Genomic DNA, 26,028 nt, shown 5'->3' with positions numbered 1-26,028 from the left:
GGGGGGGGGGGAGGATATTTGCTCAGTTGGTTTCAACGCACTACAAATAGATTCGATTATCTTTCATGCCTTGTTCCATTAAAAGTCGATTTGGGGGCAGGTGGAAGAGAGAGGACTCCCTAATCTCATATACAAAAGAAACAGGAAATTCAGCGTTGGCGTTCCCACGTTGGGAGCAGGAAGACCTGCTCAGTGTGGGTGGCAACATATCCTAGGCAGGGAATTCTGGGCAGTAATAAGAGTGGAGAAAGCAAGGGTCCCACTAGCATACATACGTTACTTCATTGTTTACTGCTTTTCTTTTTTTAATTTTTTTTGTTTGTTTGTGTGGTTTTTGTTTGTTGGTTGGTTTGTTTTGAAACAAAGTTACCTGTGACTATCCTGGAACTATATGTTTAGAGAGGTAAAATTGTGACTTGGTTGCTACAACTCTCCCCACATTGTAGTCTGGCAAATACCTCTTACCAAACCCCTAAATGGATTTGCTTAAAACAGACCGTTCTGTCGTTATATGCCAGAGTATTTTCTCTCGTTGTTTAGTGACCGCCAACTTTCGTGACATTTTGTTTGTGTTTTGGAAAATGAAATCAATTATTTGACTTTGAGGTTTTTTTCACTTAACATTGTGTGTGTGAGTGTGTGTGACAACACTCAAGTGAAGGTCAGAGGACAACTTTGAGGAACTGGTTCTCAATTTCCATGTTGTTTATGCAGCTTGTTTCTGCTGCTGCACTGCATACTCCAGGATATTTCTGTCACACACACACACACACACTGGAGTGCTAGGGTTACACATATGCAGTACCACATGTGACCTTTTATGTGGGTTCTAGGCATTGAACTTGAATTGTTAGGCTTATTATATGTTAGGTTCATTTACCTACCAAGCAATTTCCTTGGCCCTTATTTAAGGTGTTTTTTTCTTTTTAAATTTTTTTATTTTATGTGTGTACTGGCTGGTTTTATGTCAACTTGACATAGGCTGGAGTTATCGAAGAGAAAGGATCCTCCCTTGAGGAAATGCCTCCATGAGATCCAGCTGTAAGACATTTTCTCAATTAGTGATCAAGTGGGGAGGGCCCATTGTAGGTGGTGCCATCCCTAGGGCCCATTGTAGGTGGTGCCATCCCTAGGCTGGTAGTCTTGGATTCTATAAGAAAGCAAGCTGAGCAAGGCAGAGGAAGCAAGACAGTAACATCCCACCATGGCCTCTGCATCAGCTCCGGCTTCCTGACGTACTTGAGTTCCAGTCCTGACTTCCTTTGGTGATAAACAGCAGTGTGGAAGTGTAAGCTGAATTAATCCTTTCCCTAACTTGCTTCTTGGTTGTGATGTTTTGTGTGGGAATGGAAACCCTGAGTAAGACAATGTGTATGAGTGTTTTGCCTGTATGTTTGTGTACCTTGTGTGTGTGCATTATGAAGGAAACCAAAAGAAGGTGTTGAATTTTCTACAACTGTAGTTAGAGACAGTTGTGAGACATCATGTGGGTGCTAGAAATAGAACCCTTGATCCTTTGAAAGAACAGGTAGTGCTCAGCCATCTCTCCAAGTCCTTTTTTTTTGAGACAGGGTTTCTCTGTGTAGCCTTGGCTGTCCCAGAACTCACTCTGTAGACCAGGCTGGCCTTGAACTCAGAAATCCGCCTACCTCTGCCTCCCAAGTGCTGGGATTAAAGAAAGGCATGCACCACCTCTGCCCGGCTTTCCATTTTTTAAAAAACTTTTTTGGGCTAGTATTTTACATTGTAGTCCAACTGTCCTGGAACATGCAGTAATCCTCCTGTTTCAGCGTGAGTGCTGGAATTATAAATATAAGCCACTTTAGAAAAATTTTAAAACTTTTTATTACTTGTTTTACTTGTTGTGTGTATGAACAGAGGGTGGCTTTTGGGGAGTAGGTTCTCTCCTCCAGATTTACTCAAGTCATCAAGCTTGGCAGAAAGTGCCTTTATCTGTTGAGCCCTCTTGCCTGCCTTTAAAACAGTTTTGTTCTTTGCATTTATATTCTACAGAGAGAAATTTGTGACCACTTTCTTCAGAACATATTAACAGCTCAGCCTCTGTCTATTCATCGGGTATCCAGAATCCTGTTGCATTTCCAAGGCTATTCCATTGTTGACTTGAGACCTATATAGTCATAGTATTACTGCTGATTATTCTTTCTTATATGAAATTCATAGTTCAGAGTTCACTTTAATGAAAAGAATCAAAATGTTGCCGGGCGGTGGTGGCACACACCTTTAATCCCAGCACTTGGGAGGCAGAGGCAGGCAGATTTCTGAGTTCGAGGCCAGCCTGGTCTACAGAGTGAGTTCCAGGACAGCCAGGGATACACAGAGAAACCTTGCCTCAAACAACAATGAAAATGCCAAGTTTAGAAGCTGTTGTGGTTTGGATATTGTGATTTTTAATGCTAATTGTCAACTTGACAAAACACAGAATCACTTGGGAGAAAGCGATGTCTATGGAAGATTGACTTGTTTTAATTGAGATGGGAAAACACCATTTCCAAGGCAGGGAATTCTGGACAGTATAAGAGTGGAGAAAGCAAGCTGACCACTAGTGTCTTAGTTAGGGTTTTACTGCTGTGAGCAGATACCATGACCAAGGCCACTTTTATAAGGACAGCATTTAATTGGGGCTGGCTTACAGGTTTAGAGAGTCCATTATCATCAAGGCAGGAGGAGCATGAACAGCATCCAGGCAGGCATGGTGCAGACAGAGCTGAGAGGTTGCTGTTTTGTTATTTGTATAATGAAGGATTGAACTTTTCTCATGTCTCTTCCTCATCTAGTATCTATGATCTGTTAACCTAGTTTCCCCATGTAGACTTAGCAAATTTGTTCAAACTTTGTGTACTGTAGGTCCTTAACAAGTTTTGTTAAACAAGGCTGGAAATGTGGTAATGTACACCTCTAATCCCAGCACTCTGGATCTCTGTATTTTCAAGGCCAGTTTGGTCTATATGGTGAGTTCCAGGCCATCAGGGCTACAAAAGACCCTGTCTTAAAACACATACACACACTCAATCACTCACTCACTCACTCACTCACTCACTCACTCACTATGTAGACTGGCCTGACAGGTATCTGCACACCTGTACCTCCTCTGCTGGGATTAAGATGTGCCCCACCACTCCTTACTGAGGTTATTTTTAAATCATTGCTTTCTCAACATCATTCCTTTGTGGGTAATGCCTGATTCCATAGAGGCAACTGTTTCCAAGGGGTTTTGACCCTAACTGAAATCATATCAGCTTGGAGATTTGTTTGTTTGTCTATTTTTGGCTTTTCAAGACAGGGTTTCGCTGGGCAGTGGTGGTGCATGCTTTTAATCCCAGCATTTGGGAGGCAGAGGCAGACGGATTTCTGAGTTCGAGGCCAGCCTGATCTATAGAGTGAGTTCCAGGACAGCCAAGACTACACAGAGAAACCCTGTCTCGAAAAAAAAAAAAAAAAAAAAAAAAAAAAAAAAAAAACAATAAAAAAAATAAATAAAAAACCACTGCAATTAAACCCAACATTGATATTAGCTGTCCAGTACTAAACTTCACTGTTTAGAGAGTAGTAGACCAGTGTTGACTTTAGATGACTAGTTTCAGTAATTTTGTTACATCTATTTTTAGGTGATTAAAGTGAACTAATTTAATTTCCAATTACAAACAGAAATAATCTCAAAGATTGTGTTGTCTTGTTCTGTTTTTTAAGTGATATGGCAGTAATAGTGTCCAGAACCCACCCCTGGCCACAGGAATCCCGTTGAGCGCCATGTGTTTTAATTCTTCTGCAGCTGTTGTTTCAAGCAGTTGTCTGTTGTCCTTTGTCTTTTGTAAAGCTCAGCTACTATAGATAGGATAACCCCTGGAGTGTGAAGTAACTGGTTCTCTTGTAGAGGGAAGCATATACTGTATCACTTCCCTTTTATTTTGTTTCTCAGAATTTGGCCATTCTTGTGTTCTTAGGGATCTAGTACCTAACCTGAAGTACAAAAACACTTTTATAAAAAGTGATTGAGAATGTTGGGGCTTGAATTGTGTCTTTTTTTGTTGTTTTAAACTTGTATCTGTATATTTGTGTGTGTGATCCATCTGATTACAGAGACCCACTCACATATGTGGAGGTCAGGGGACAATTTCAGAGAGTTGTTCTGAGGAGGGGCAGTTCTGGGGAATCAAACTCTGGTTGTCAGGCTTGGGAGTAGCACCTTTAGCTGAGTGGCAGTCCCTTAAAGTCATTGTTAAGAGCCATTGTCACTGTGGCCACCTAGAACATGCTCATCTTGCCCTTCTAGTCTATATAACATTTTTAAGATTTCATTTTCTGCTTGTAAATCTAAAGATATATTTTGTGGATGTGTTCTCTTTCATTTATATGAGTGGTGATTTTGTTTTTATGTTTTATTTTATATTTTGTGACAGCATTCATATATCACAAGCAGGTCTAGAAAGCTGGCCTTGACCTTGTTACATAGTGGAGGATGACCTTAAATTCTTTCTGCCTCCATTTTCTGAGTGCTGAGTTTACAGTGGTGTGGTATACCATGACAGCATGTCAGTTTACCCATTCTCTTCGTTAGGGTTTTACTGCTGTGAACAGACACCATGACCGAGGCAAATCTTAATAAAGGACAACATATGTTTGCGGCTGGCTTACAGGTTCAGAGGTTCAGTCCATTATCACCAAGGTGGGAGGGTGGCAGCATCTAGGCAGGTATGGTGCAGGAGGAGCTGAGAGTTTTACATCTTCATCTGAAGGCTGCTAGTGGAAGACTGACTTCCAGGCAGCTAGGATGAGGGGTCTTAAAGCCTATGCCCACAGTAACACACCTACTCTAACAAGGCCACATCTACTGCAACAGGGCCACACCTTCTAATAGTGCTACTCCCTGGGCCAAGTATACATAAGCCTATGCATTCCTTTTTTAAAAACTTAATTAAAATATAAACATATTGGAGATGGAGAGATGGCTCAGCAGTTAAGAGCACTGACTGCTCTTCCAGAGTTCCTGAGTTCAATTCCCAGCAACCACATGGTAGCTCACAACCATCTGTAATGGGATCCGATGCCCTCTTCTGGTGTGTCTGAAGACAGTGACAGTGTACTCATGCATAAAATAAATAAATAAATCTTTTAAAAAGTATAATCATATCAGCTTTGTTCTAGATTGGTTTCTTCCTACTCCTCCCATATCCACCTCCACCAATCTCTTCTGTAACCATTGTTACAAATAATGTTAATCCTGATATTCACAAGAGAAATACTATTTCCATAATTTTGAGCCATATTTGAAGCACGCTTTAATCAAATACTGACCAGGATAGACTCTGGCCAGGTCTAGTCTCTAGAATCCCAGCCAGGGGCAACAAAATATGTGTTAAAGGGTTTTGTAGCCACTGTACAGATATAGCCACTGTATTTTCCATGTGGCTTTGATATTTTTCAAGAACTACAACTCCCAGCATTCCAGGAAGTTTCCTAGTCCTTGGGCAGGTGGGGCTTACAGGCTGACTTGGCCCTTACAGTACCTACATTCAAACAAATCAACATATTAATACAATCTGCTGGGTCTGTTCACTGTTGCTTGAATGTTTGTTTCTAAGACTAAGAATGTATATGTTTCACTTGGTATTGGGATAACCAATTGAGGGCTCATACCTGGTGAAGACTAAATATTCTACTCAGCACTTGTTACTTCCTCGTAGTAGCTCTTCATCTAGGAATGGGGCTGTGTGAGATTTTCCCCATCCTCATTAGGATGTAGAGTGCTGTTGGAGTTGTTTAGGTCTTATTTAGGCGGCCATATTGAGATTTCATGGGTGTAGCTAGAACACAGCATACTTTCTGGTCTTCTGGCTCTTATAGTTTTCCCTCTCCATCTTTTGCAGTGTTCCTGAGCTTTGGGTGAAGGAGTTGTGTTATAGATGTATCCGTTGGAGCTGGGAGTCCCAGAGTCAGCTGCTCTCTCCATTTTTGACAAGTTGTGGCTTTCTGTAATGGTTTCCCGCTGCTACAAAAAAGTAGTTTTTTTGATGGGGAATGAGATCTTTACTTACCTATGGGTATAAAGAAAAGTATATTAGAATGCAGTTAGTGAATGAAAATGAGGATATGACCCTTGGTATGGTTGAGGCAAAGGTTTTTATTGAAGATAAGAGGAAGAGAACAGCCAGAGGTATCTGGAGGAGGCCAGGTTGAACCTGGTCAGCAAAATAAGAAGAGAGAGAGGTGGGGAGAGAAGAACCAAGAGAACCAAGAGCCTAACCAAGAGAGAGCACATAGCCAAAATGGTATATAGGAAAGAGAAATCCCGGGAAGGGAAGCGAAGCCCATTCCCTGATTGGAGAGATTTAGGGTGTGAGAAATGCTGAGCTGAGAGGAGGCAGAACTCCTTAACAGGTACTGGAAGAACCTGCAGCCAGGGTCCACTTTGATGTTATTAGGCACCTCAGCCATTTGCCCTGAGTTTCTTTGACTCCTCACAATTCTACTACTTTAAAAAACGGTGGTACTGGGCTGGCAAGATGGCTCAGTGGGTAAGAGCACAGACTGCTCTTCCAAAGGTCCTGAGTTCGGATCCCAGCAACCACATGGTGACTTACAACCATCCATAATGAGATCTGACACCCTTTTCTAGTGTGTCTGAAGACAACTACAGTGAATTACACCAGAGCGAGGGGCCAGCAGAGGTCCTGAATTCAGTTCCCAGCAATCACACACATGATAGCTCACGGCCATCTCTACAGTTACAATGTACTCATACACATAAAATAAATAAATCTTTAAAAAAAAAAACCAGTGGTACTAAGTCCTTTAAGATCAGTGGCCTCAACTGGGCAGTGGTGGCACAGCCTTTAATCTCAGCACTCAGGAGGCAGAGGCAGGTGGACCTCTGTGAATTTGAGGCTAACCTGGTCTACAGAGCTAGTTCCAGAATAACCAGGCCTACACAAAGAAACCCTGTCTCAAGAAAAAAAGAAAAGAAAAATCCATGGCCTCATTAGCTGCATGTAGTATCAGGCCTAGTACTATACATCTAATAGGAATTCTTTTAAAAGTTTTATATTTATTTACTTTATGTACATTAGTGTTTAGCCTGTGTCTTTGTACCACATGCATGTTTGGTACTTGAGGAAGCCCGAAAGAGCTTCAGATTCCCTGAGACTGGAGTTACAGACAGTTGTAAGCTGATATGTGAGTGCTAGGACTAGAACCTGGGTCCCCTGGAAGAGCAGCCAGGGTTCTTAACTGCTCAGCCCCCGCTCCTATGTACTTTTGACGATTCTAAACACAGCTCACATTTCTATAAAAAATATTAATGCTATCTCATTTTCTCCCCATGGTTAATTTTTATTCTAGTACTTATGGAGTCGAATGTTTTAGGAGAGCTCTTTCCTTTTTAGATGCATTTAAAATTTAATGGTAGGAGTGTGTGTGTGTGTGTGTGTGATAAAAATGTTCTAATGAATTGTGGTGATTGATGGTTGTATACCTCTTAATATAGTAAGAATTATTAAATTGTATACTCTATATGGGTGTTTTATAGTATGAGAATTCCATGTCAATAAAGTTGTTAAGATTTAATGAATCCCAGCACGCACTTGGGAGGTAGAGACAGGCAGATTTCTGAGTTTGAGGCCAGCCTGGTCTACAGAGTGAGTTCCAGGACAGCCAGTGCTATACAGAGGCACCCTGTCTCGAAAAACCAAAAAAAAAAAAAAAAAAAAAAAAAAAAAAAAAAAAAAAAAAAAAAAAGAAAGAAAGAAAGAAACTAAAGAAAAATGTGAATGTCTTAGAACTGGGCTATTTTCACTCATTTTTCTGGCTGGCAAAGAATATTATATAGACCTTAGATTTCTTTATAGTAATTAAAGAGTTCTATAAGAAACAACACATAATCTTGATATATACAACAAGGTAACCTTATAGTCTGATATTTGATATTTATTCTAGGGTTCATGATACTTACTGACTTGTCCCTACCTAAAGGCAGATAAAACTCTTAGCAAAAAATCCATCTACTCAGCCGGGCGGTGGTGGCGCACGCCTTTAGTCCCAGCACTTGGGAGGCAGAGGCAGGCAGATTTCTGAGTTCGAGGCCAGCCTGGTCTACAGAGTGAGTTCCAGGACAGCCAGGGTTACATAGAGAAACCCTGTCTTGGAAAAAAAAAAAAAAGCCATCTGCTCCTGGGATAGCTTTGAACAGATGATCTTTCCTGAGTCATTAAGTGTATGTTCATTTGTTTTCCAAACTTATTAAATTTGGGTTTGTTTTTTTTTTAGATTGCCATAAGTTTCAAGGATATAAATGCACAGAAATTTCCTCTTTTTCACTAGCAGATGTCATTTAAGTTCAGTATAGAAATGGATATGAAAAACAATGTAATCATTTCAACTTGTTTCCAAAGTCCTAAGGAAGAAAAGGTAAAATTTCCACAAAATAGGAAAATCTCTATTTAGACGCTTTGTTATATATTTGTAATGACTCTGGCTAGACCTGGTGGCACATGTTTGTACCTGGGAGCATAAGAAACATTAAATATTAGTCTTCCTGTTAAACACTGTAGGGTTTTTTTGTGGATGATTTCAAATCTTTTGATTTCCTCTACCTTTTAAAACTTTATAATATTTTAAATCTCCCTCACAACCTAGTTAAGCTTTTGTTTACACAAAGGCCCTGTTACAGTTTTGGAATTTAAATGATTCAGTGGCCTTCCCCATTTTCTTTGTGCCAATTCTTTTAAAACTAACCAACTGAGAAAGACTGTAAAGTCAGGCCTTACCCAATGGGAAAAGGACCACGTATGTTAGAATGAAAGCCAAGTGCACTTCCTGCCCTGGTGTGCATGCTATTCCTTTTGAGCTGTGCACCCTCTTGGTCGAGTGTTAAGTTTTGCTTTGTCCAGATACTTCAATTGCTTTTCTTTGGAACTCCAAACTTATTTCTAACAGGAGGCAGAAGGTTTTCTAGTTTGAGATCTTTCTGGACTACAGAGTAAGTTCTTTTATTTATTTATTTTTTATTTTTTGGTTTGGTTTGTTTTTTTGGTAACTTGGTTTATTTGATGCATGGGTGTTTTGCAGACATGTGTGCATGTGTACCAGGTGTGTGCTTGATGCCCATGGAGGTTAGAGGAGGGCATTGGATCCCCTGAGACTTGAGTCACAGATGTTTGTAAACCACCACAAGGGTAATGGAAATGAACCTGGTTCTCTACAAGAACAGGTGCCAGGCATGGCGGTGCATGCCTTAATCCCAGCACTGGGAGGCAGAGGCGGGTAGATCTCTGTGGGTTCCAGGACAGCCTGGTTTGCACAGCCACAGATACATAAAAGACCCTGTCTCAGACACACAGACACACAAAGTGCTTTTAATTGCAGAGACATCTCTCCAACCTCAGAAGCAAATTTCAAATCAGTCTGAACTACATAGTGAGACTTGTCTTGGAAAGCCAAAATATTTTTTAAAACTAAAGATATATACTTCAACTATCTGATTTTATTTTATGCAAACTACTAAAAAATAGAAACCCATTTCTAATGACAGAAAACAGGTCGGGAATTGCCTAGGGACAGAATTGACTGTTGAGGTATTGGGGATGGGGCAATGGAAACATGATTTAACCCATAAGACCACTTGCTCCTCTTGCAGAGAATTCCATTTGGTTCTCTCCACACATACGGCAGCTTACAATAGTTGTAGCTCTGTGTGTTCTGGAAATCCAACACCTTCCTCAGGCCACTGAAGGCACCAGACACATACATAGTGCATTCAAGAAATACTCATATACATAAAATAAAAGTATTTTTTAAAGTGTTAGGAACTTTAAGGAGTTATTGAGCTGGGTATAATGGCACTCATCTTTAATCCCAGCAGGCAGAGGCAGGTGGATCTCTGAGTTCAGGGTCTACAAAGTGAGTTCTAGAACAGGCAGAGCTGCACAGTGAGACCCTGTCCAAAAAGAAAAGATCTAAGTAAATAACTTTTTTTAAAAAGGAATGATTGATACATTTTGATTGCATTTTTGTTTTGTTTTGCTTTTTGTTTTTGTGGTGTGTGTGTGTTTTTTTTTTAAGTTTTTTTCAAGACAGAGTTTCTCTGTATAGCCCTGGGTGTCCTGGAACTCACTCTGTAGACCAGGCTGGCCTCGAACTCAGAAATCCGCCTGCCTCTGCCTCCCAAGTACTGGGATCAAAGGCGTGTGCCACCACCTACTGGCTGATTACATTTTTTGTGTGTGTGTACATGTGACTTGAGTTGAGGAGGTCAAGCTAGACTAACTCCATGTCAGGCTGTGAGATGCCAGTTCAGGGGACAAGACCTAAGTTTCCGTTCCCCAGAACTGAACAAACCAGTTCCAAGAAAAACTATAGCCCATAAATCAGGAGCTGCCCTACCATCTGGCCTGAGGTAAGAATAGTTCGTCAGCAGCAGTTCTGGAAAGTCCCCAGAACCCTGGCCAATCCCAAAGATACCTGTACCCCTACCAATCAGGATAAAGGTTACCTACTTCCCTAGAATCCCCCTAATCAGCTTTAAATTGAGCCTGTGAGCTCACCTTGAGGTGGCCATTTTGATGAACGCTAGACCTCTACATGTTGGATTTCTGCAGAATAAACGCTCTTTGCATACTAATTGAGCCTGGCATGTCATTCTTCAGGGATTCACAGACCCTTACATTTTGGGGGCTCATCTGGGATTGCTGGAGACCCCCAACCTAAATAGTCAGTCGAGCATTTTCCAGGGCATGTTTACTTCCTGCCAATTGGTAAGTCCAGGTGCCCGAATGTCTTTTGTCAGTCTCTGTATTTATGTTTTGGGTTTAATCTGGAGACCAAGGGGAACAAAGTGGATATTTTGTCACCCAGCCAGGGGCTATGGAGGCTTTTCCCAACCCCCTACCAGGAGAGGGAAAACTCAATAGTTCTCATCTGATTTGTGAACTGGCTGTGGATTTTAGACCTTTCATGGGCAGGGAGGAGGACTACCAGAGATAGCCTTTTCCTTTTTTTTCCCGATTACCCAGGAATGTCTTTCTGTGTTTGTGTATTTTGTTCTTGATTTTTTTTTCCTTCCTGTACAAGTTCTTTGCATTTTTGATTCCTAAAATGGGGCATACACAGAGCACCCCCTTGGGGTTAATCTTGAACCATTTTAAGGACTTCCGCTGGGTTGTGGAAGACTCGGATCTGGTTGTTTGTCCCAGCAAACTAGCCATCTTTTACAGGGATGAAGGGCCCATCTTCAAGGTAGGATGGCCCGATGGGGAAACTTTCCATCTCCCCACTGTTTGTTTACAAGGTGAAGTCTATAGTCTATAAAGCCATAGGCCACCCAGATTAGGTGTCATACATCACCACATGGAAGTATTTAATAGAGAAGCCTCCTGCCTGGATGAAACTTTCCCTATCACCAGCTGTGCCGCCAGCCCCTCTCCTCCCCATTAAAGAGGGTCAGCCCTGGTACCTACCTACTCCCTCCTTTGGCCTCTAAAGAGGATCTCTACCTTTCCTTTCTTAGGTTCCCGTCTCTGCTGCTGCCCCTGCTCTGGAGGTGCAGGCAGCAAAAAAAGAAAATCCCATCTACACAGAATCTGCCCACACTTGGGCTCAAACAGCCCAGAGGACTGATTGTACTATGGCCTTACCCCTCAGGGCCATAGGACCACCTGATGGGAGTGGCAGGGAGACAGTTTATGACATACCTTCCCTTTGCTATTAATGACCTTTGTAATTGGAATTTGCAGAACCCTAAATTCTCAGAAAAACAATCTACTTTGATAGAACTCTTGGATTCAATAATGTTGACTCACCAACTGACCTGGGATGAATGCCAACAACTGCTCCAGGTCCTCTTCACTAGTGGAGGGAATGGATAGTGGGAGCCGCCTGAAAGTTCATTCCAGGAGCAAATGGTCTGCCCACCCAGATCCAAGCTGATGTTGGTCTTGACTCGGCCTGATTGGGACCATAACACTAATGCAGTTAAGAGGAAACTCATGGTCTATTGCCAGGTTCTAATGGGGGGGAGGGTCCAAGAGACTGCTAGATGGCCTACAAATTTGTCCAAAGTAATTCAGATGGTATAGGGAAAAGATGAGTCACTGAAGAAATTTCCTGGAAAGATTGATAGAAGCCTACAGGACCTATACTCAGTTTGATCCGGAGGCCAGAGAGAACCAATCTGCCATAACTGCCCCGACATCTTCCAGAAACTTCAGCCTGTACAGCATTGCGGGTAAGTAACTGAATTTAGAGGTTATAGCTGAGACAGTTTTTAACAATCAAGAGAGCCCTGATGAGCGACAGACCAAGGACTGGCGCAAGTGCTGTTCACCACCACGAACCAATGAAAGGGAGCTGAAAAACTTAGCTCATGGGAGGGCAAAGGTAAGCCAGTACCCACTAAAGGAGAAACCAGCCCTCCATTACAGAGGGACCAGTGTGCCAGTTGCAAAGAGAAGGGCCATTGCAAAAATGAGTGCCCTAAAAGAAACCCAAGAGACGGCCCAAAGGTTCTGGAGTTGGAAGAACTAGATGACTCGGGATATTGGGGCTCAACTCCACACTATGAGCCCTGAGTAACCGCCCTGAGGGTAGAGGGGAAGCCTGTAGACTTTTGGATACAGGGGCATAACACTCTGTTTTGGAACAACCACTTGGGCCACTGTCAGACCAGAAAACTGGGTGCAAGGGGCAACGGACATCAAGCCCTATCCATAGACTACCCGAAGAAAGGTGGACTTGTGAGTGGGACATAACACACTTATGGGCATCCCTGGTTGTCTATACTCCCTGCTGGGAGCAAATCCATTTTGCTCCCAGCAAAATGGGAGCCCAAATCCATTTTGGCCCAGAAGGAGTGAAAGTCCTGAGTAAGAATGGCCCCATCCATGTTCTGACCTTGGTTCTAGAGGAGGAATACAAATTGTTCCCTTGGCCAGTTCCATCTCTGAGCCTGTTGCTCCAGAAGTTTCTGAGAGAAGTCCCAAGGTCTGGACAGAAAAGAATTTAATAGGTCTTGCCTGTCATTGGACTTCAGTTCTAGTTGAGTTAAAGACTGGGGCTGCCTGAGCCCAAACGAGGCAATATCCAAGGCCCAGAGAAGCTGGAATGGGATCACCATGCACATCAACTGGCTCTGGGAAGGAGGGATTCTGATTCCTTGCCAGTTGGCATGGAACACCTCTCTCCTTGCAGTCAAGAAGCCTCATTTCTATGCCTATCAGACTGAGCAGGATTTGAGGGAGGTAAACAAGCAGGTGGAAGATATCCATTTCACAGTTCCAAACCACTACACCCTGCTCAGCAGCCTCCCTCCCAAGCACACAAGACCTGCTACAATAACTGAGTCAGTCAGGCTACTAAGTGTCTGTTAAGGAGGCCAACTTGAAGTCACCTATCTGGGGTACATACTCAAGGTGGGGGCATGTGTTGGACCCCTAGAAGCAAACCATCCTCAGCATTCCAGTTCCATCAACCCAAAGGCAAGTACAGGAATTTTTGAGGTTCACAGTGTTTTGTAGACTCTGGGTGCTAGGGTTCACTGAAATAGCAAAGCTGTCATGGAACTCACTCTGTAGACCAGGCTGGCCTCGAACTCAGAAATTCACCTGCCTCTGCCTCCCAAGTGCTGGGATTAAAGGCGTGTGCCACCACTGCCTGACAACTTCAACACTCTTTCTCCTGCTTTCCTATTGTTTACAGATTGCTGCATCAGCCAATAGCCTCACTATCCCCTGAATCTAACTTGGCAGATAATATTGCAACAGGTACGGTTGCCAATCTACCACCGACTCTGCTACCCCAGGCACTTGGTTCCCTGATCTTCATGTAGACCTTTGTGACTTAGTGGGTAAGGGATGGGACCCGTTAGATCAACAGCCCTTCTCTGGTTATGGTTGTAACTTGCCTGGGGACTAAAGGCACACGTGGATTCATCTTTTACGTCTGTCTGGGGCTCTCTCAGGACCCCAACCAGCAAGCCAAATGCAATGGTTGGGAGTCCTTTTTCTATCTGGCATAGAGGTGCGAATCTACCAGATGGATAAACTGGAAGCCCCTCATCCCCACCCCATTCAAGATGGTCTCATTGTTGTGAAACCTAGGGATACTGGGACACCTGGGGCCAGATCCTGCATATGAAAGGACACCCAGCTCCCTAGGAGAGAAACTTGTGGACCTTACTATCTGGTGGGGGTAATGCAACAAACTTATTGTTAAGTTCACAAATGCTGGTAAGAATGCCAATTGGACTGATGGTAAAATATGGGTATTAAGACTTTATATCTCTGGCTGTGATCTGGGACCCCTGTTCACTATTCAGCTGCTCCAGTGAGGCCTCATGGGACCCACAGTCCCTTTAGGTCCCAACAAGGAGTTAGCAAAGCCAAACCTCTGCCTCCACCCCTTGGAACTCACCTCTGCAATCTCACTGTAGCCCCTACCACTGTGAGATACCTGCTGCCCCCAGAGGATGCTGGTGGTCTTGTGCCTTACTCTATGCATTCATGCCCTAATTTTAAATGCAACTGAGATTTTTGTATTCTGGTACAACTTGTCCCCTGCGTGGCTTATTACACAGGAGAGGGTATACTAAACTAGTTGGCTTCTCCAATACACTGGGTAAAAAGACTTGCCATGGCTGCTGTCCTGCTACCACCCTCTCAGGCATATGATGGGCTGGCACTGCTGGCATAGTTACCTCAGTCCTGATTCTCCAGAATAAAAATTATAAGGCCTTGCAAATGGCCATAGATGATCTATGGGAAAGTTAGAAAAATCCATTACTGTCCTAAAGGAGTCTCTCTCCTCCCTGGCAGAAGTAGTCATAAAAATAGAAGGGAGTTAGACTTATTGTTCCTTCAACAAGAAGGACTTTGTCTGGCCTTGGGGGAACGATGCTGTTTTTACACCAACCACACCAGGGTCTTTGAAGAATCAATGGCCTTGCTGAGAAAAAGATTGCATAACAGAAAAATGGAAAAAGAACAGTCTCAAGGCTGGTGTGAATCCTTCTTTAACTGATCCCCTTGGTTAACAACCCTGTTTTAGCCCTGGATGGACCCATCATCCTTTTGCTAGTAGCCTTAACTTGTTGACCCTATAATGAATGCTTTAGTTGGGTTTGTCAAGGAACAGATTTCCACTGTCCAACTGATGACTCTCAAGCAACAATACCAACCCATGGAAATCTCAGGGATTTGAGATGAGCTATTACTCAAGGGGGGAATGAGAAGGTCGAGCCAGACTGACTGTATGACAGGCTGTGAGATGCCAGTTCAGGGGACAAAACCTAAGTTTCTGTTTCCCAGAACTGAACAAACCAATTCCAAGAAAAACTACAGCCCATAATCAGGAGCTGCCCCACCATCTTGCCTGAGGCAAGAATAGTTAGCAAGAGTTCTGGAAAGTCCCCAGAACCCTAGCCAATCCCTGAGTCACCAACCAATACTTCTAGAAATTGTGCCAACCAAACAGGGTAAAGGTTACCCACCACTCTCTGGAATTCCTCTAATCAGCTTTAAATTGAGCCTGCAAGCTCACCTTGAGGTGGCCATTTTGATGAATGCTAGACCCCTGCATGTTGGATTTCTGCAGAATAAACACTCTTTGCTTTTGCATACGATTTGACTCTTTCTTTGGCATGCTTTGGCAATTCTTGGACCCTTACAGTGTGTGGAGGTCAGAGGACAACTTTCTGGGGTTGGTTTTTGCCTTCCAAGTTGTTGAAGCAGTGTCTCTCTTGTTTCTGTTTTGTGCAAGTGCCCTCTGACTACTTCAGGTAACTCTCCTGTCTTCACCTTAGGTCTTGTAGTGTGAATGTTAGGTTACAAATGGCTCGGGCCCCACCACGCTTGACTCTCCATGTTGGTTCTTCAGATGAAATTCAGATCATCAGACAAGTACTTTTATCTATTGGACCATCATTTGACCCTTATCATTAAAAGAAACCATTTATTTCATGTTGATTTTGTGTGTGTGTGTGTGTGTGTGTGTGTGTGTGTGTGTATACATGTACATGCAACACACCAGTACATGTATATAGAAGTCAGAGGAGTGTGGCTCCTCTTTCATCAATATGGATCAAACTGAATCAAACAGAGTTTGTCATGCTTCCTGGCAGGGCACCTTTACCCACTGGGACATATCACTTGTATTTTGTTTTGTTTTGTTTTAAATTTTTATATGTCTCCATTCCACCCTGATAATCAGTAGTTAATTCTGTCCTCTCTCCTGGCCCTAGGCAATCACTGACCTGCTTTCTATTATTAGAATTGGGTTTCTGTTTTTTAGAAGCTTGCATAAAAGAATCAGGTAACCAGTATATATATATTTATTTTTATTTATGTATATGTGTGTGCTTGCTTGTCTGTATGTGAACCTAAGCCTTTATTATTTATTTTGATCACTTATTTTTCATTTGATGTGTATGTGTGTGTGCCTGCTTGTCTGTATGTGCATGCATGCCTTACTCTTTCTGCTTAAGACATCTTTGGCTGTGTCTTGAATTATTTGTTCTTCATGTTAATTTTATTTGTATTTAAAAGACAGAGCTGTGTTATATAAATCTAGCTGACTTGGTACTCATATGTAGCTTAGGATAGCTTCAAACTTGTGGCCAACTTCTTGCCTCTACTTCCCAAGTGCTAGGATTACAGGCATGTGCCACTACAACTAGAGAATTTCAGGATTTCTTTTTTTCTGTCTTTAAAAAACGTGTCATAAGTGAGTTTGTAGTTGTTACTGATTTTGTGTGTGTGTGGTCCCCCCACCCCCAAGACAGGGTTTCTCTGTGTAGCTCTGGCTGTCCTGGAACTCACTCTGTAGACCAGACTGGCCTCGAACTCAGAAGTCCGTCTCCCTCTGCCTCCCAAGTGCTGTGATCAAAGGCGTGTGCCACCACCGCCGGCTTGTGGTTTTTTTTAATGTTGCATGTGAGATTTAATAAATATACTACCTCATTCATGCTAAGTGCTTTACCGCAGAGCTAGCCATCTTTTTCTCTTTTCCTTTTGAAACACTCTCACTAAATTATCCAGACTGGCTTTGAACTTGCAGTGGACTTGAACTGTCTCAGGCCTCCCAAGTGTGACCTGCCTTCCTCTCCTCTCCTCTCCTCTCCTCCCCTCCCACCCACCCTCCCACCACACACACCTTTCAGGTTTTTTGTTTTTCAAGATAGGTTTTTCTGTGTAGTCCTGACTGCACTGGAACTTTCTCTGTAGACTAGGCTGCCCTTGGATTTTCTTTTTTAGAACAGGTTCTCATGTGTTTATACTGGCCTCAAACTTACTATGTAGCTGAGGATGACCTTAAACTTCTGATCCTCCTGCATGCACCTCTCAAGTGCTGAAATTGTAGATATGCACCAGCACAATGGGTTTGTGTATTACTAGGGACCAAATCCTTTGGCTTTATGTTTGCCAGGTAAATACTGTACCACTGAGCTATATAGATCTCTAAGGTCTTATATTTTGTTTTTTGGTATTTATTTTATAGAGATTTATTTCTTTATCCTGGCATTGAATCTTTGCTTTGGGTTTTATGGACATTTTAACAGTGTTGATTCTTCTGAGAATCCATGAAAAGGCTTTCCAGTTTTTGATGATTTCTTCAATTTCTCTCATCAGTGTTTTAGTAGTTTTTAATGTGGAGATTCTTCTTACCTACCTACCTTCCTTCCTTTTTGTTTTGTTTTCTTTTCCTTTTGGCAGATCTCTAGCTGGGCAGTGGTGCCACACCCAGCACTCAGGAGGCAGAAACAGGCAGATCTCTTGAGTTTAAGGCCAGCCTGGTCTGCACAGAGAAAGAAAAACAACCAAAAAAAATAAGACACGTTTTTATATAGTCTTGGCTGATCTGTAGCTTACTATGTAGACCAGGGACTGGCCTGGAACTCACTGCGTTTGTCCCTACAGTGCTCGAGTTAAAAGTGTGTGGTACCCGGTAATGCCTAGCAAGATCTTTGAATTATTTATTTATTTATTTACTTATTTATGACTATAGTAAATGGAATTGCTTACTTCCTTGCTTTCTTTTTAGGATAACTTGTTGTTGACATACTCAGTCTATTTCTGATTATTGCCTCAACAGCTGGGAGCTAGCAGTCCCCCCGGCTTGCCACAAAGGAGAGCTCTGCATATTTGTGGTATTAAATACCAGAGCAGCCAGTATGTAAAAATCTTACCCATTGTCCTCTCCCACACTGGGGGTTTCACTAATTTGCAGTTCATTTTTCTGGTAGTGACAGCTGTAAGCTACTCCATGCACCTAGGAGTCAGCTAAGGGGGAAGAGACTGGGCCTGTCAGAGGGAGTAGAAAGAACTAGAATCAGACATGAGAAAAATTAAACTCTGATCTTGGAAGTCACTTGAGAGCTATGTTACTCTTGCCAATTCACAGGTTCATTATGGATCTCTTTCCTCTCCAGTACAAGGAAAGTGTAATGATAGCATTGCAGACAAATCTCAGAATCACTTTGGTAAGTAAGACACTAGATAGAAGAAAGCATAATTTTGCTTAGGTAAAATTTAGGAAATACAAGTAATTCATAAATCAGAAAGTAGGTAAATGGTAGTTTTCATCCAGGAGCAGAGAAAAGGAAGGCATGCAGACAGGAATGAGGAATTTTTTTGAAGTTAGATCTGGTGTGGGTCTGTATCGTAATTGTGGTTCCAAAGGTGCATAGAGCTGTCATTTAGCTTATGGAATTATATAGCTGTCACATATATAAACAAGAAGAGGGAGCCAGGCAGTGGTGGCTCATGTCTTTAATCCCAGCACTTGGGAGGCAGAGGCAGGTGGATTTCTGAGTTCGAGGCCAGCTTGGTCTACAGAGTGAGTTCCAGGACAGCCAGGGCTACACAGAGAAACCCTGTCTCAGGGGAAAAAAAAAGAGGGATTCTGAGGCAGTTTTATGGCACAATAAGAAAGAACGTAGAAACAGATTATTTAAAACTGTTCCCATGGTTTCAAAAAGGAAGCACAGCAGCACAAATAAGTTGTCTTCTATGCTCTAATGGCCCAGGAAAATTGTTGCTACTTGGATAGTGTGAATGTATAAACACTAAACAAAATAGCAATGGTCAACTTTGATCCCCAACTTCCTTTACCTAGTTGTCATTTTTTTTAAACCCTTTTTGTTATTGTGCATTGGGGTTTTGCCTGCATGTGTGTGTATGAGGGTGTTGGGCATCCTAGAACTGGAGTTACAGACGGTTGTGAGCCACCACGTGGGTGCTAGGAACTGAATCCAAGTCCTCTGGAAGAGCAGCCAGTGCTCTTAACTGCTGAACCATCTCTCCAGTCTGTCTTGTATTATTAGTAACCACTTATTTTGTTTCTTATTGGTTGTTTTATTCTTTTACTTTTATGTTGAGGAACTACTCTATTTACATCCTTAGGGTTACAATGTAATTGTATTCATGGGTAATTGTTTTAAAGTTTTTTTAACTAATATTTTCTTGCATGTGTGTGGTGTGCATGTGTGTTGTGTGCATGTGTGTGCACATGTAAGTGTGTGCATGAGGAGGCAAGTATACTTTCCACATTGTTTATTGAGGCAGGGTCTCTCAACTGAACTGAGAGTTTGCTGATTCAGCTAGTCTTAGTTTACCAGTTTCCCTCAGAGAGTCTCTGTATTTGTCCCCTGAGTACTGGGACTACAGTCAGCCAATATACCTATCCAACTTTTAAATGGGTTCTGCGGATCTGAATTCTGGTCTTCAAACTTATGGGGCAAGAGAGCTTTAGTCACTGAACCATCACCCCAACCTTCATGATAAATTACTTGTGAAAAAAAATTACTGGGGACTGGAGAGATGGCTGCTCTTCCAGAGGTCCTGAGTTCAATTCCCAGTAATCACAAGGTGCCTTATAACTATCTATAATGGGAACTGATGCCCTCTTCTGGTGTGCAGGTGTACATGCAGGGAGACTATTGTATACACAATAAATAAATCTTTTTAAAAAAAATTATTAGGCCATCCCAGCAGAGAAGGCCTAGGCAGGAGGATCTCTGTAGGTTTGAGGCCAACCTGTTCTACATAGTGAGTTTCAGAAGCTAGGACTACATAGACCCTATATCAAAATACATATGAAAAGTATTTATTTCTGTTAATGTGTATATATGTATGCCTCTGAGTTTATGCCACCATATTCATGTAGGTGCACTTAGAGGCCAGAAAAAGGTAATGAGAATTACATGTGGTAATGGACCATCATGTGGACTCTGTATCCATTGCAAGAGCAATAAATGCTCTTAACCACTGAGCCATCTCTTCAACTCCCTTAAAGGTAGATTCTTTGTTGTTGTTGTTTTGTTTTGTTTTTGTTTTCTGAGACAGAGTTTGCCTGTGTATCCCTGGCTGTTTTGGAACTTTGTAGACACTCACAGAAATCCACCTGCCTCTGCCTGCAGAGTGCTGGGATTAAAGGCATGTACCACCACCATTGGCCTCATTCTGTGTTCTTTTAATAGTTTCAACTCCTTCATAAAATTTCTAAAAGTCACAGCTATACTTTTAGAAGTAACATTGATGGGATAGAGAGATGGTTGAGCTCATGAGGTGAGTAGAGATGGCTCTGGTGTTTGGTGCTGTACAGGTCTCCAAGTATGTCAGCTATTACTCTTTCCTTTTCCCAGTCTACAGGCCTCTGTGCTTACGACTTAACTACAAATGCATAACCTTCACCTGAATTTAGGACAGTGAGTGGCTAATTATAACAGTAATGTGTTCATTGAAGAAAAGCTTATTTTCAGGTTAGACAGGAAATATGCATGATTATGCTCTCAAAATCTTAAGCCAATTGAATGAAAAACATGGACTATGTAAAAACACCACAATTAATAGAACCTGATGAAAAATTAAAAAAAAAAAAGTCCCACTAAAATCCTGAAATAAGTCTTTTGATATTACTGAAAATAAGTTGGGCATTCTTTAAAAATTGAAAATTGAAAGGAAAAGTAAGTCATTTATACTTGCCTTCTTGTTGAGTAATTAAATAGTGTTAGGGTCCAAGAATTGCTGAAGAATGATGCCCCACACTCAAATAGTGTGCATCACTATTTCATGCAAAAGCAAAGAGTGTGCATGAGGGGTCTCCCCTTTTGGGAATGGAGACTTCTAGTGGACTTGAAGGCCTAGCTTTTATTGTCAGGGGAATTCCAGGGAGGGCTATGTGCCCTTTTACCTTGATTGATTAGCTCTATATCTAGGATCTGACTGATTCTACAATTGGTTGGGCTCTGGAGACTTCCTAGGGGTTGCTTGCTTGTTCTAGCTACCTATTCTCACTTCAGGCCAGATGACAAGGTGTCCTCAGATTGGCTGCCTGTTGCTGTGGTTGGCTGACCACAGGTTCCTGGACCCGTGTTCTTATTTCTGGGAAACAGAAACTTAGGCCTAGTCTCAGTTTGTAGCCTGTCATGGAGTCATCCTGGCTCTGGCTAGCTCAGTCCTTACAGTAGTTGTTGACAGAAAGTTTTTCTTTTTAGTATTTTTATGAGTATGTTTGAGTTCCTGCATGTATGTGTGTGTACCACTTAGCTGCTTGGTGCTTGGTGCTTTTCCAGGTCAGAACAGGATATTGGATCCCATGGGGCTAGAGTTGCTGTCAGTTGTGAGCCAAAGTGTGGGTGCCCAGAAACTGAACAAATTCTCTGCAAGAGCAAAAGTACATAAAACTGCTGAGTCAACTCTCTAGTCCCCAGAAAGGTTTCCTAAGGAAAATTCCTTAAAGAAACATAGAATCAGAAAATTACCAGTTTGTGATTCCTGAAGAAATAAGTGATGAGATATTGACAACTAATGAATAAAACTTCTGGACTAATGTAAAAAGAGAATCTCCCCCAAAGAGGATCAGGTTTCAGTTCTTACATTTGTTTATATTCTGTGCATGAAGTATGTGCTAAATAACACCGACAGAACATTTCACTAGAAATTCAGATTCTGCTTCTAATGTAGGGTTGCCAGATTTAGACCAAACAAAATTCAATTTGAATTTCAAATAAGCAGTGAATGATTTCTTTAGTATTAAGCTACATGCTTTTGAACACAATTATTCTTTTTCTTTTTAGAAGAAGTCAGAGGAACAGAAAGAAAAAGGAGGTAAAGTTTTTGTTTGGGGAGGGGACATTGGAGTACCTTACAAGAAAACTTAAGCACAATAATCAAGGGTCTGGAACTCTCACTTAGATTTTGGTTTGAACAATATATATACATATATATATGTGTGTATATATATGTATATATATATATATTTACATTATTATTTACAAAATATATTTTTGTAAAAAGACATTTTAGAGTCAGCAAGATAGCTTTTTGGGTAAAAACATTTGCCACAAAAGTCTGGCTACCTGATTTCAATCCTAGAGCCCATGGTGGATAAAGAGAACTGACTCCCACACTTGTCCTCTGACCTCCACCCGAACAACATGGTATGTGCCTATCACACACACATATACACACACAAATAGTAAATACAGATTTTTTAAAGATACTCAAAAATATACATTCAGCCAGGCGGTGGTGGCGCATGCCTTTAATCCCAGCACTTGGGAGGCAGAGGCAGGCGGATTTCTGAGTTCAAGACCAGCCTGGTCTACAGAGTGAGTTCCAGGACAGCCAGGGCTACACAGAGAAACCCTGTCTCAAAAAACCAAGAAAAAAATATATATATGTATATATATGTATATATATATATTCAAAAATATATATATTCAAAAAATATTTGGTAACTGTATATGGGATTAATCCCCAGGTGGGGCAGTCTCTGGGTGGCCTTTCCTTTAGTCTCTGCTCTACACTTTATCACTTTATCTCCATAATTTCTCCTGTGAGTATTTTGTTCTCCTTCTAAGAAGGATCGAAGCACCCACAGTTTGGTCTTCCTTCTTATTGAACTTCATGTGGTCTGTGAATTGTATCCTGGTTATGTGAAGCTTTTGGGCTAGTATCCACTTATCAGTGAGTGCATACCATATGTTTTCTTTTGCGATTGGCTTACCTCACTCAGAGTGATATTTTCTAATTCTATCCATTTGCCCAAGAATTTCATGAATTCATTTTTAATAGCTGAGTAGTACTCCATTGTGTAAATGTACCACATTTTCTGTCTCCATTCCTCTGTTGAAGGACATCTGGGTTTTTTTCCAGCTCCTGACTATTAAAGGCTGCTATGAACATAGTGGAGTGTGTCCTTATTACATGTTGGAGCATCTTCTGGATATATGCCCAGGAGTGGTATAGTTGGGTCCTCAGATAGTGGATGCCAAGAAGTGCATGCTGAAAGGAGCCTGATATGGCTGTCTCCTGAGAGGTCCTGCTAGAGCCTTACAAATACAGAGGCAGATGTTAGCAGCCAACCATTGGACTGAGCGCAGGGTCTCTAATAGAGGAGTTATAGAAGGGACTGAAAGAGTTGAAGGAGTTTGCAGCCCCATAGGAAGAACAACAATATCAACCAACCAGACCCCCCAGAACTCCCAGGAACTAAGCCATCAACAAAGGAGTATACATGGCTCCAGCTGCATATGTAGCAGAGGATGGCCTTGTCATGGACCAATGGAAGGAGAGGTCCATGGTCCTATGAAGGCTTGATAGATGCCCTAGTGTAGGGGAATCAAGGGCGGGGAGATGGGAGTGGGTGGGTGGGTGGAGGAACACCCTCATAGAAGCAGGGGGAGGGAAGATGTGGTAGGGAGGGAGTGAAACCAGGAAAGGGGATAACATTTGAAATGTAAATAAAGAAAATATCCAATAAAAAATAATTAATAAAAAAATATTTGAGCTGGGCATTGTGATATATAACTTATATATTCCAGCACTCTGGATGTAGAACCAGGAGGATCTCTGTATGTTCAAGGCCATTCTGGTCTGCATAGCAAGTTTAATAGGGCAGCCAATACTACAAAGAGAGACCATGTCTCAAAGCAAACAAACAAAGATTGATAAAAATATTTCTGGCTATGGACTGAATATAAGAAAACATTCATTTTCAATTTTATTAACTATAATAAATCATATGATTATGGTTATTATATAAGCATTTCCACTTAGAAAATGAATTTACAGATGAAATGACATATCTGCAATTTACTTTAAAATATATTTCAGGAAAGAAAAAAATGAATCAAGGAAGCAAGTGTGGCAGATTTTGTTAACTGAAGAACCATAGGGTGAATAACATGTGTTTTGGTATTATACTATAGTATTATACTGTGCACTTTTGTGATACTTGAATTTTTATTTTTTTTAAATGCTGTAGGTCCTCACTGTGCCTATTTTATACCAAGCACCTGGTAGATAGTATAAAGAATCAATCACAAATACATTTGAACATGTTTGTGGAATATATTAGCATACCTAATTTCATGATATATTGAAGTCTTAGTCAGGTGTTAAATGTAAAAAGAGGGCAGAGGGATAGCTCTGTGTTGAGTGCTTGCCTAGCATCAGTAAGGCCATATTAGGTTTTGGGTTGGTCTCTGTCTTAGTTGTGGTTTCCATTGCTGTGAAGAGATGCCACGGACCAGACCAGCCTTGGCCCCATAACCCATGGAGAAATAGGGTCCTGGTAACAAGTGGACAAGAAGTCGGCAAATGACACACAGACACGGACACAAGGGAGTGTTGGATCTGAGTGTATTTTCACAAAATGAGCATCAGGCTTTTATAGTCCATACAGAAAACAAAAGGAAGTTAGATAATACATCAGTCAGGGTAATTGACAGGAACCAGACAGCTTGCTCTTAGCAGCCAGGTGAGACTGGTTCCTTCTCTCACCAGCCCTAAGTAAACACCCAACTATGTAATTCTTCTGGGCTGTCAGAAGTATGCACCAGGGGGTCTCATTCTTGCTAACCTTTCATGAATAATACATTACTTTAGCTCCTGGGAGTGACTCCTGGGAGCATTTGTGACAGACTCCCAATTTGCCAGGGGAGCTGACAAGCTTCCCTCTAGTATGTAAAGTAGTTTACCATAAACTTACTTTGTTGTCAGTAAACTTTAATGCCTGATCTCTTTCACCCTCTTTGGAGACAATCTGTCTGAATAGGTAACATCCTTGTGAAATTCCAAACCGAAAATTAGCTCAGCACCGATTAGGATTAGTTGGAACATTGTGGGGGCCAGGAAACATTGTTCAATCTAGTTTGGCTATTTGCAAATCATTCCTTTGGGCACCTCTATTCCTGTAATAAAACAATACAGAAAGAAAGCACGCAAAACTCTCCATCGACTATTGCAAAGACAAATCTGAAACACATACATGTTAGATGTCAATTCCAGGAGGCTAACTTCCTTGAAGCTGTATGCCTCAGATCTATGTCCAAGCTTTCAGGTTTGACAGGCAGACTCTACTGGAGTGGGCGTGGCAAAGAGACACCAAGACCAAGGCAACTCTTATAAAGGACAAGATTTAGTTGGGGCTGGCTTACAGGTTCAGAGGTTCAGTCTATTATCATCAAGACAGGAAACATGGCAGCATCCAGGCAGACACTGGAGGAATTGAGAATTCTATATCTTGTTCCAAAAGTAAACAGGAGGAGACTGGCTTCTAGGCAGCTAGGAGGAAGATCTCTCAAAGTCCACCCCCACAGTGACACACTTCTTTCAACAAGGCCACACCTAATAGTGCCACTCCCTGGGCTAATCATATTCAAACTACTACCACAGTCTCTAACATTGCAGAAAACCGTAAAACAAAACATAGCACAAGACTCATAGTTGTTAAATAATTTGGCCATGTATGCCACCTCTGCTTCTTGGTTTCATTTTCTTTTTTATTTCCTAAGATTTATTTATGTATATGAACACCCTATTTGCATGTATACCTGCATGACAGAAGAGAGCATTAGACAGAAGAGGGCATCAGATCCCATTATAGATGGTTGTGAGCCACCATGTGGTTGCAGGGTATTGATCAGGACCTGTAGGTGAGCGCCCAGCGCTCTTAACTGATGGGTTTTGAGTCGCGGCAGGAAGCGTCTGCAGACACCAGGCCCAGGCAGTTTCATGTGTA

The 26,028-nt window shown here is 41.8% G+C and overlaps 1 protein-coding gene across 2 annotated transcripts in view; it reads left to right on the top strand.

Annotated features, from left to right (window-relative positions):
- Kif24 (kinesin family member 24) overlaps window positions 1-26,028 on the top strand; it is a 79,208-nt gene that overhangs the window by 623 nt on the left and 52,557 nt on the right. The gene's annotated exons all lie outside the window — the stretch shown is intronic.

Source organism: Mastomys coucha, unplaced genomic scaffold (genome assembly GCF_008632895.1).
Source record: "Mastomys coucha isolate ucsf_1 unplaced genomic scaffold, UCSF_Mcou_1 pScaffold18, whole genome shotgun sequence".
Taxonomy (NCBI): domain Eukaryota; kingdom Metazoa; phylum Chordata; class Mammalia; order Rodentia; family Muridae; genus Mastomys; species Mastomys coucha.
Note: the sequence above shows the minus strand (reverse complement) of the source record. Positions and strands in the feature narration are given on the sequence as shown.